The sequence below is a fragment of the Theropithecus gelada genome, chromosome 14 (assembly GCF_003255815.1).
Source record: "Theropithecus gelada isolate Dixy chromosome 14, Tgel_1.0, whole genome shotgun sequence".
NCBI lineage: Eukaryota > Metazoa > Chordata > Mammalia > Primates > Cercopithecidae > Theropithecus > Theropithecus gelada.
In genome coordinates this window covers 100,690,235-100,701,145 of record NC_037682.1, presented here as the reverse complement: position 1 = coordinate 100,701,145, position 10,911 = coordinate 100,690,235, and the positions used below count along the sequence as shown (strand labels likewise).

Below are 10,911 nucleotides of genomic sequence, written 5' to 3'. Positions count from 1 at the left end.
TTCTTATGTATATTATATATACAGTGTTCTTAGAAATCTCAGAGAAAATAAATGAACATGCCAATTTAAAAATGGTCAATGAACACGAATAGGCATTGAAAAAATGCTCATCATCACTGGTCATCAGATAAATGCAAATCAAAACCACGATGAGATACCATCTCACACCAGTTAGAATGGCGATCATTAAAAAGTCAGGAAACAACAGGTGCTGGAGAGGATGTGGAGAAATAGGAACACTTTTATACAGTTGGTGGGACTGTAAACTAGTTCAACCTTTGCGTAAGACAGTATGGCAATTCCTCAAGAATCTAGAACTAGAAATACCATTTGACCCAGCCATCCCATTACTGGAGATATACCCAAAGGATTATAAATCATGCTGCTATAAAGACACATGCACACGTATGTTTATTGTGGCACTATTTACAATAGCAAAGACTTGGAATCAACCCAAATGTCCATCAATGACAGACTGGATTAAGAAAATGTGGCACATATACACCATGGAATGTTATACAGCCATAAAAAGGATGAGTTTGTGTCCTTTGTAGAGACATAGATGCAGCTGGAAACCATCATTCTCAGTAAACTATTGCAAGAACAGAAAACCAAACACCGCATGTTCTCACTCATAGGTGGGAATTGAACAATGAGATCACTTGGACACAGGAAGGGGAACATTACACACCGGGGCCTATCGTGGGAAGTGGGGGAGGGATAGCATTAGGAGATATACCTAATGTAAATGACGAGTTAATGGGTGCAGCACACCAACATGGCACATGTATACATATGTAACAAACCTGCACGTTGTGCACATGTACACTAGAACTTAAAGTATAATAAAAAAAAAAAAAAGAATTCATTTGGAAAAAAAAAAAAAGAAGTTGGATGGAGTATTGGGTGGGACACTAAGCATCTAAGTCAATAAGCTAATGATAATTGTAATTATTCATTGGGTACAGTGTATGCTGCTTGGGTAATGGGTGCACTAAAATCTCAGAACTTACCCATGTAACCAAATAGCACCTGTTCCCCAAAAACTATTGAAATAAAAAATCATTATCAAAATAAAAAGAAATGCAAGTAACTAATACACATAATTTCTAAAATTATGTAAACTTACTAGTAATCAAATAATGTAAAAATTAAGTGTATTTTAAAATATTATATATTTTCTAACAATAGCTAATTTTTATTGAGTCTTTGCAACAAACCAGATTCTCTTCTAAGAACTTGACATGAATTCATTCATTAATCTTCCCAATAAGCCTGTGAGGAAGTTACTATCACTATTCTCTAAATTTTACGGGGAATGAGGTACAGAGAGGTTAAGTGACCTACCAGGGTCATGCAACTAGTCAGTGATGAAGACACAATTTTAATTCAGATACTTGGACTCCAAAACCATGTTCTTGGCCACTCCCTCTTCTAGCTCCTCTAGATGACTGAACAATCATTGGATGTTTTGTATGTGCCAGGTACAGTGCTAACTGTTGTGAATAAATTATCTTCTTTGAGCCTTACAATAATCCTAGAAATGATTTATTTTTTCTTTACTTAGCAGACTAAGAAATGCTAAGAGAAGCTAAGAAATTTGGACAAATTAACAGCTATTACAGTAAATGGTAGAAATGGGTTTGTTTGCACAAAAGTCTATACAAGATGTTGGCAAGGGTTTGGGGAAATAGGTACTTTCATAAACTTGATGGAAAAGGTAAACAGTATAACCATTTTGAGAGGTAATATGGCAAACATCCTTGGCTTTTTTAGTTTACCATTGTCTCATGTAGTTTTTTAAGCATATTGTTTTCTTTAGAAATCACCATGTATGATGATTCTCTGATAAAGATGTCTAATTAATATTATTTATATTTGAGACTAGAGAAATAGCTAATAGCATATTCTTGTAAAGAAACACAATATGTTCATTAAAATGATGCTGTAGTCGAATATCTTTATGATATAAAAAAATGTTAATGATATGTTGCAAAGGGAGAAAGGTTAGATCACCAAACAGCAAGTACCATATGACTGCATTTTTATTAAGAAAACATATAATATAAAAAGAGTTGACTACATAGCTAGATAGGTAGATGTCTAGCTAGTTAGACATTTAGATACACAGAGCTACCTAGACAGACAGCTACAGGCTAAAAGCTTTTTAATAGTAAGAAAATATTTAAACTGGCTGTCTCCATAGAGTAGAATTTCAGTGATTTTTTCTTCTTTGGATTTTTCTGTATATTTTCAATGTTCTGTTTTTCCAGTTGTGACAAGGGGAAAAATGACAATTTCTGTATGTGGTTCCACAGAATAAACTAAAGAAGGTGTCTTGGAGCTTATAAAAGTAATATTTCTTTTTTTTTTTTTTTTTTTTTTTTTTTTTTTTGAGGCGGAGTCTCGCTCTGTCGCCCAGGCTGGAGTGCAGTGGCGCGATCTCGGCTCACTGCAAGCTCCGCCTCCCGGGTTCCCGCCATTCTCCTGCCTCAGCCTCCCGAGCAGCTGGGACTACAGGCGCCGCCACCACGCCCGGCTAATTTTTTTTTTGTATTTTTAGTAGAGACGGGGTTTCACTGTGTTAGCCAGGATGGTCTCGATCTCCTGACCTCATGATCCGCCCGTCTCGGCCTCCCAAAGTGCTGGGATTACAGGCTTGAGCCACCGCGCCCGGCCAAAAGTAATATTTCTACCTAAAGTTCACAGACAAAGTCAGTGATTGTTGTGCTGAGACAGACAGAAGCCAAGAATAATTGTTAATATTTCCCATAAGCCAGTCACACAAAAGATCAGTCCTTCCTTACAAACCCAGTTAGAAAACTCTCTAGACTCTGGATCCCTTCTCACCAGGGAAGTCTAGATAATTCTCTCTTGCCCTAAAATACCGGGTTTTCATTTGATAGCATCCCCCATAGACCCCTCTCCCAGTCCTAATGGACCTTCTTGTCAGATGACCCAGTTGCCTTAGTTAGAAATCTTGATTTGCAGGTTACAGAAACCAAATACAGCAGTATCTGTCAAAATGACTTTACTGAGAAGATAAAGGGTCATCTCTCACAGAACTCAAGTACAGGATGAGAATAGCCATGGGCAGCTTCTTCCTGAACACCAGCTTCATTCCCCTGTGTCTCCATAAATTGGCTCTCTCTGTTCCTCTACTCCATGGTAGAAGATAGCCCCCACACCTCCTGAGTCCACAGCCTCAGGATCAGTTCCACAGACTCGCTGGAAAAAAGCCAACTGGCTCAATTTTGCTCAGGCATTCCTCTTTGTCACTGCTAGGGTCAGCACACGACTTCCAAGGTACACCTGTGGGGTCAGCTTGTGACCTTGTGGAGGGAGGGTGGTGGTTCCTAGGAACAAGGGGTGGCTGCAAGCAGCAGACTCTTCGAGAGGTGTCATCTGCCAGCCCTGCCAGCCCTCTTGGCTGCATTGCCCTTTCAGTTGCGGTTAGGATCACACAGGTAGCATCCTGCAGCTCTCTCATTATGTCCAATCAGTGAATCCTGTCAGCAAACTCAACTGTAAGGGCAGGAACCAACCTTACCTCCCGCCTCTTCGATATCTTCCTCTGCACAGCACATTGGAGGCTTTGGATACTTATCTGATTGCCTCCAGGATGTGTCACCCTGCAGCATGAGCTAATCACATGGCATAAACACTCCCAAACTAACTTTTAGGTGATGAAGCCAAACAAACAATTCTGCTCCAGAATCAGAACCAAGGATGAGGGTTGAGTTTTGAAATCTGTGTGGTTTTAAAGAGATATTTACATGGATATCAATTCTCTCTCTCTCTCTCTCTCTCTCTCTCTCTCTCTGTGTGTGTGTGTGTGTGTGTGTGTGTGTGTATTTTCTCCTATACGGCCAAAGTGAAGAGAAGGTAAACTAGAAATTGCCTCCATTTTCACAGTCCACTGTTTTCCATGCTGGAAATCTATAAAAGAAATTTTGGTCTGTGAAATAAAGTAGCAATGTTCACATAAGAAGGCAAACAGAATAGAATTTAGAGCCCATCTCCTCAGGCCTACCTGATATCAAGCTCAGACACATTAAGATAATGCCATTTGGGATCTTGTTTTAATTGGATTTTCTAATCTTCCATATATTCTAATGAGCTTGGGGGAAGGAAATCTTCAGTGTTTAGGATACAGCCTCTATCAAGAGGATCAAGAGTTTTCTCTTTGGGCTGCCCTGTGTTGAGGAGTGAAGGTGAAGAGGGACTTAAATGTGAATCTCAGCCACCTATGTGATCTCCCAGCCTTCAGCCTTCAAGAGGTGCCTGTTCACACCTTTTATTTCCATCTCTAAGGAGCCATAAGTTGCAAAAGAATGACCCAAAAGTCTTCAGCAAAACGTCTTTCTCAGAGAGCTTACTGTAGTTAATATGCTGCATTTGATAATAATTTAATAAGGATCTATAAATCCAGTCACAGCCAGAGGTCAGTGGGCTGCAGCCCAGAAGGGGAGAGGGCTCTGTTGACCATGGCCACCCAACAAAGGGCAAAATGCCTGGCCCCTCAGCCCAGACCAGATGGCCGGAGATGCCCAGCTCATCAGCAATACCACCTAGAAAAACAGAAGTGGACACAACAGTGAACACCTCTGACTATCTGTTAGTGCTGGGGCTGCCGTAAGAGTACCACAGACTGAGGAGTTATTTTGTTTTGTGTTTTGTTTTGTTTTTGAGATGGAGTTTTGCTCTTGTTGCTCAGGCTGGAGTGCAATGGCATGATCTTGGCTCACTACAACCTCCACCTCCCGGGTTCAAGTGATTCTCTTGCCTCAGCCTCCCGAGTAGCTGGGATTAGAGGCATGCACAACCACGCCCAGCTAATTTTGTATTTTTAGTAGAGATGGGGTTTCTCCATGTTGGTTAGGCTGGTCTTGAACTCCCAACCTCAGGTGATCCGCCTGCCTCAGCCTCCCAAAGTGCTGGAAATACAGGCATAAGCCACTGCTCCTGGCCCAGACCGAGTAGTTTAAACAACAGAAATTTATTTTCTCACAGTTCTGGAGGCTGAGACCAAGCTCTCGTTGTGGGCAGGGTGGATTTCTCTGGAAGCCTCTCTCCTTGGCTTGTAGATGGACACCTTCTTGCTGTGTCCTCACAGAGTCTTTCCTCTGTACATGTCCATGTCCAAATTTCTTCTTCTTATAAGGACACCAGGGTAAGGTTGGTGCCTGCCCTTATAGTTGAATTTGCTGACAGGACTCATTAGGACCTGCCTTGTGACCTCATTTCAATGTAATTACCTATTTAAAAACTCTATCTCCAAATACTGTCACATTCTGATAATCTGGAGGTTAGGACTTCAACATATAAATTTGTTCAAACAATTCAGTCCATGAAACCATTCAGAGGAACAAGCTGGGAATACGCATACTTTCTCTAAACCTCTCCGACCCTGCTGGGAAACCAGACCAGCACTGTTGTGACCTGAGCAAGCTCTAGACAGATGGCCTAGACCCCAATACTACATGTCCAGATACAAGCTGTGAGATCTTAGGCAAGTGACTTGTCCTCTCTGGGCCACGGTTTCTCAGATGCAAAATGAGGATGATTATAATAGTGCCTAAGTCCTATGACATAGGATTGCAGTGACAAGGAAATTAGTTCCACACTTGAAGGGCTTAGAACAGCCCCTGACACAAAGAAAATGCTTAATAAATATTGGTGACTTTTATTATCAGTTGAGCCACCAGGCACCCTAGCTAATTACTAGCCCAGCCAGGGTGGAGATTTGCTATATCTACATCCACTGCACTGTTGAAGGTGCCCCCAATGAACAGTAACTGAGGCTACCCATGAACCCATAGTGAGTCTGGCCAAAACCTATTAGCCACAAATTGGGAGGCAAATATCCATCCACCTTCCAGAAGCCTCAGCCAGCTTATTCTGTCAACTTAAGTTCCTAAGCACTTAAGGCTTCTGCTTCAGTGAATGAATATGCATCCACTTCTAAGCCCCTTTGTATAGGCTGAACGGACAGGTGATGAATTTCTCCCTTTGTTTTATGTTTGTTTGTTTGTTTTTTGTTTTTTTTTTAATTTTCACTGAAGACTACAGAGAAAGGCTTAAACTAATCCTGGGAAGACAAAAGTCTTCTTTTCCTAGTCTATTTAGTCTTGCCTATAGCTAATCAGCTTGTTTGTCAGAGCGGACCCTAGCTCTGCTACAAAAACACGACAAGGAGGAATGTATAAACCCTAGCGACATTTTCACTTTGATGTACTGGGTGTTTGTCATTTGAGGGTGCCAGGCGTTCAGCTTTACAGGCACTACACCAGTGTCAATGGAATCCCTCACTTCCATCTCAGAAGTGGAGTGCCATCACTTACATCAACAGACTTTTTAAATTTTTATTTTTATTTATTTATTTAGGGGTACAAATGCAGGTTTCTTACATGCATATATTGCATCATGGTGAAGTCTGAGCTTTCAGTGTACCTGTCACCTGAATAGTGAACATTATATCCAATAGGTAACTTTTCAACCTTCCTCCCTCTCCCATCCTCCCACCTTTTGTAGTCTCCAGTGGCTATTATTCTATTCTGTATATCCATGGGTACCCATTGTTTAACTCCCACTTTTAAGTGTGAACATGTGGTATTTGACTTCCTGGTTTTGAGTTATTTCACTGAGGATAATGGCCTCCAGTTCCATCCCTGTTGCTGCAAAAGAAATTTTGTTCGTTTTTATGGCTGAGTAGTATTCCATGATGTGTATGTGATATATCAGAATCTTCTTGACAAATCCTATTCAACCATTAGCACAATATTTTCTCTTACTGAAATTTTACATCTCCTTGCTTGAAGATGTAAGTAAGAATGCTTCATTAGTCATTGCCTGAGTTTCTTGACTGTCTTCCAACGCCCAGATTTTAAGTGTGTGTGTGTGTGTGTGTGTCTGTGTGTGTAAAATAGTCTGCAAATATTTTTTCCCATTCTTTAGGCCAGGGGTCCTTAACCCCTGGGCCATGGACCAGTACTGGTCTGTAGCCTGATAGGAGCCAGGCTGCACAGAAGAAGGTGAGCAGTGAGTGGGCGAGCGAAGAAGCTTCATCTGTGTTTACAGCTGCTCTCCATTGCTTGCATTACCGCCTAAGCTCCACCTACTGTCACATCAGTGGTAGCATTAGATTCTCATAGGAGTGTGAGCCCTATTGTCAACTGTGCATGTGAGGGGTCTAGGTTGTGGGTTCCTTATGTGAATCTAATGCCTGATGATCTGAGGTGGAGCCAGGCAGTGATGCTAGCACTGAAGAGTGGCTGCAAATACAGATTAACATTAGCGGAGAGGTTTGACTGCACAGAGACCATAATAAATCAATTGCTTGCAGACTCATATCAAAACCCTATCAATAAGCAGCAAGTGACAATTAAGCTGGATCTCCCTATTGTTTAAAATCCAAATGAATGGCAGTGATAAACCCAAAATTCAAAAGAACAGTTACTTCAAGGTAGAGATGGAGGCTTGGGGTGAAGAAAAAGAACATAGATTAAACTATATATACACACACACACACACACATACACACACATACATATATATATACACATACACACATATAGATATGTGTTTTGTTTAGGTTTTATGTTTTTGAGATGGAGTCTCACTCTGTCACCCAGGCTGGAGTGCAGTGGCGAGATTTCGGCTCACTGCAAGCTCCACCTCCTGGGTTCACGCCATTCTCCTGCCTCAGCCTCCCGAGTAGCTGGGACTACAGGCGCCCGCCACCACGCCTGGCTAATTTTTTGTTTTTGTATTTTTAGTAGAGATGGAGTTTCACCGTGTTAGCCAGAATGGTCTCGATTTCCTGACCTCGTGATCCACTCGCCTCGGCCTCCCAATATGAAACTGTATTTTTAATGTTCTAGTTTTATAAGCTGAGTGTTGGGTTTATGGTGTTTATTACTATGTTTTATAGCAAATGTGTTACATATTTTATGTATCAAATATTACAAAATATAAAATAATTATAATTTTTAAGACTGGATTTTGATGTTTTTTCAGTGACAATTTTAACCATTTCATTTTTTAACTTTTTATAACATTTTACTTTTTGCTGCATTTCACACATATTTCAACAACCACTTTTATTCTTTCAAAAGGGGAGCAAAGAATGCTTTATTGAAGCATAATGGTAATGTGCTCAATCCCTTTACCCAGGTATAAGAAAATGGATGTCAGTTTCTATGTCAGATCCATTTAACATCTTCAAGAGATTGGTTTTGCATTCCAGCCCAGGTGGTCATGGTGGCCCTAAAGATAGCAACACCTTGTACCTAAAAGCACAAATCCTAACAGGGCAATATTGTTGCAAGGTAATACTTTTCTCCAAGAAAGCAATGAAAGGTAGCATGGGTGAGTTAAGGAGCAACACTGCTATTCTCCTCAACTCAGTGGCATCTACTTGGTACCTACTGTGTGCCCAGCATTGTCATGGGCACTGAGGATGTAGTGATCACTAAAACAAAAACACACAGCCACTGATGGCAGGGGACTCACCTTCATTTTTCTGTAAGTTTCACTTTTTCACATTTCCAACTTTTATTTTAAGTTCAGGGGTACATGTGCAGGATGTGCAGGTTTGTTACATAGGTAAACGTGTGCCATGGTGGTTTGCTGTACAGATCATCCCATCACCTAGGTATTAAGCCCAGCATCTGTTAGCTATTCTTCCTGATGCTCTCCCTTCCCCCATCCCTGACTCTCCAATAGGCCCCAGTGTGTGTTGTTCCCACATGTCCACGTGTTCTCATCATTCAGATCCAATTTATAAGTGAGAATATATGGTATTTGGTTTTCTGCTCCTGCATTAGTTTGCTGAGGATAATGGCTTCCAGTTCCACTCACATCCCTGCAAAAGACATGATCTCATTTCTTTTTATGGCTGCATAGTATTCCATGGTGTATATGTACCATATTTTCCTTATCCAGTCTATCACTGATGGGCATTTACATTGATTTTATGTCTTCACTATTGTGAATAGTGCTGCAATGAACATACCTGTACATGTATCTTTATAACAGAATGATTTCTATTCCTGTGGGTCTATACCCAGTAATGGGATTGCTGAGTCAAATGGTATTTCTGCCTCTAGATCTTTGAAAAATCACCACACTGTCTTCCACAACGGTTGAACTAACTTACACACCAGTGTAAAAATGTTCCTTTTTCTCCACAACCTTGCCAGCATCTGTTGCTTTTTTCACTTTTTAATAATAGCCACTCTGACTGGTGTGAGATGCCATCTCATTGTGGTTTTGATTTGCATTTCTCTTATGATCAGTGATGTTGAGGTTTTTTTCATATGTTTCTTGGCCACATGTATGTCTTTTTTTGAGAAGTGCCTATTCATGTCCTTTGTCCACTTTTTATTTTTTGAAAAGGAGTTTTGCTCTTGTTGCCCAAGCCAGAGTGCAATGGCGCAGTCTTGGCTCACTGCAACCTCTGCTCCCAGGTTCAAGTGATTCTCCTCCCTCAGCCTCCCAAGTAGCTGGGATTACAGGCATGTGCCACCATGCCCGGCTAATTTTTTGTATGTTTAGTAGAAACAGGGTTTCATCACGTTAGCCAGGCTGGTCTTGAACTCCTGACCTCAGATGACCCACCTGCCCGGCCTTCCAAAGTGCTGAGATTGCAGGCGTGAGCCACTGCACCTGGCCCCATTTGCCCACTTTTTACTGGGTTTTTTTTTTTTTTTTTTTTTTTTGGATATTTGTTTAAGTTTCTTGTAGATACTGGATATTAGACCTTTGTCAGATGGATAGATTGCAAAAATTTTCTCCTATTCTGTGGGTTATCTATTCACTCTGATGATAGCTTCTTTTGCTGTGCAGAAGCTTTATTTAATTCATCCAATTTGTCAATGTTTGCTTTTGTTGCAATTGCCTTTGGCATCTTTGTCATGAAATCTTTGCCTATGCCTATATTCTTTATGGTATTACCTAGATTTTCTTCTAGGGTATTTATAGTTTTGGATTTTACATTTAAGTCTTTAATCCATCTGAGTTGATTTTTGTATATGGTGTAAGGAAGGGTTCCAGTTTCAATTTTCTGCATATGGCTCGCCAGTTCTCCCAGCACCATTTGTTGAATAGGGAATTCTTTCTTTGCTGCTTGTTTTTGTCAGATTTGTCAAAGATCAAACGGTTGTAGGTGTGTTGTCTTATTTTAGAGTTGTCTATTCTCTTCCATTGGACTCCCCTTCTTTTTAAAAAAAATATGGAATGCTTCACAAATTTGTGTGGCATCCTTGCACAGAGGCCATGGTAATCTTCTCTGTAGCATTCCAATTTTAGTGTATGTGCTAACAAAGCAAGCAAAGAACTCACGGTGTGATGTGGACAGGCCAAGTAAACTGAAGTGCAACAGTGTTAAAGAAACATGAGTATCCCAGGTATGGGAAAAGTTTACTATAAGTTGTGGGGAGGGGGGTTGATGGTGAATTAGAAAAAGCTTCTAAAGGTAAAGGAAAAAAAACAATCCAGAGAGAGGAGACAACATAGGTGAAGACATAGGATCTGAATATAGTATTACTAAATGGTATATTAAGTAGGTGCATTTAATTTTTAAACAGCCCCTAAATCCCATTTAAATGACATTTATGTCAGCATGGAAACAACAAGGGTGCCACTGGTACACCAGGAATTTTGAGAAATTTGTGAATGTACTCACCAATGCTTCATTATGGGCTTTGGGTTGCTAGAACTGGGGATGCACAGGTTATATTTCAGATGATTTAAAATTTGCTCTACAAGACTTAACATCTAATCATAGCTGACTAGAATCAATATTTAAAATTATTTTACATCTCTTGAGCTTTCTGCAAATTAAAGGGGGAAAAAATTGGCTCTGAATTATTGGGGAATAAACACAAGTTGGAAATTGTTTAAATAAAG

The 10,911-nt window shown here is 40.4% G+C and overlaps 1 non-coding gene across 1 annotated transcript; it reads right to left on the bottom strand.

The window, feature by feature from the left end:
• Positions 1-10,228: 10,228 nt before the first annotated feature.
• On the bottom strand, positions 10,229-10,331 carry LOC112607421. Its single transcript, XR_003115776.1, has one exon. It is a non-coding gene; the product is annotated as a U6 spliceosomal RNA (small nuclear RNA).
• Positions 10,332-10,911: the final 580 nt, after the last annotated feature.